General features: G+C 35.9%; 1 protein-coding gene across 1 annotated transcript in view; it reads left to right on the top strand.

The window, feature by feature from the left end:
• Positions 1–1,411, top strand: part of LOC101297213 (proteasome-associated protein ECM29 homolog) — a 23,990-nt gene that overhangs the window by 15,053 nt on the left and 7,526 nt on the right. The window lies entirely within an intron of this gene.

The following is a 1,411-nucleotide window of genomic DNA, read 5'->3' on the forward strand; positions in this document are numbered from 1 at the left end:
ATGTTCTATATCTTCAGTTCCATAAATATCTGGGGATTTTGTTATCTCCAGGATAATTCATTTCATCTTGTTGCATGATGAAGTTATTAACTGTTTTAGTTAATTCTTGTATTTGTTCTTTAGTCTCGGTTTTGAGATCTAAATCAACAACTTCTCCAAGAGATTGAATTTTTTGTTCAATCTTGCTTGTTTTAATATTCAAATTATAGAGTTGTTGTTCAACACTATCATGATTTAATTTTTGATTTTTTGATATCATATTTAACATATGACAGATAGTATTTATTGTACTACTAAGAACAGAAATATCATTTTTGTACTCTCTAGGAATATGCAAAGTATGATCATATTTTTGATCTTCATATAAACATTCTAATGACTTTGTTATATTAGGTTTAGATGATGATGCATGTTCTGTTGTATTTATGAATTTTTTATCTTCATCTTGAGTTGTTCTCAAGTATTCTTCAAAAGCTTCTTGATTAGAAAACTCAGGAAGGTCCTCATTTGCTTTTCTTTTCTTTGGTAGATCAGAAGTTTTTTCTTCTGGATCTGTTTCACTATCACTTAAAGCGTTTATTTCATTGTCATCTTCATTAGATTCTGAAGATGTTGATTCATCATCAGATAACATATTAAATGGAGTCAAATATATGATTATGTGAATATATAATTTTACAAAAGGTCTATCTGGTTAAAGCCTTTTAAATGGCTTCTATTATATCTGGTTAAAGCAGAGTTCTTTCTTTTTAAATGGCTTCCATTTATATATATACGGATTTTCTCAGTTGCGGACGTCCGCACCAAAACCATTGGTGCGGATTTTCATTTTTGCACCACTTTTCGATCGAATTTCCTCATCTCCACCGTCTAGTATCTAGATAATATTGTGTAGATCATCTCTGCAAATTTTCAGCCAATTTGGTAATCGTTAAGGCCCTAAAAATTGCGTCTTTCTGTTATAAACATGAACGGTTCATGTTTGACAGAATTCAGTCCGTCCATTTTTTTTCTGAGTTTAAGGGCCTTAACGATTACCAAATTGGCCAAAATTTTGCAGAGATGATCGTGTAGATCATCTAGATACTAGACGGTGGAGATGAGGAAATTTGATCAAAAAGTGGTGCAAAAATGAAAATCTGCACCAAAACCATTGGTGCGGACATCCGCAGCTGAGAAGGCCTGTATATATATATACACAGGCCTTCTCAGCTGCGGATGTCCGCACCTCCTTAAGGTGCGGATTTCCCTCCGTTCGCCACTGTACGGCGCCGGCGAGGGCGCACCTCCACCCCAGCGGACTCCAGCAGCTTCCCCGACCACTTTCCCTACCTGGCGAGTCCGCCGAATTCTAGTTTTCCGGCCAGATCACCCAAAACTTCAAATAAAGTCAATCTGACCGGAAAACTGG

The sequence above is a fragment of the Fragaria vesca genome, linkage group LG2 (assembly GCF_000184155.1).
Source record: "Fragaria vesca subsp. vesca linkage group LG2, FraVesHawaii_1.0, whole genome shotgun sequence".
Lineage (NCBI taxonomy): Eukaryota > Viridiplantae > Streptophyta > Magnoliopsida > Rosales > Rosaceae > Fragaria > Fragaria vesca.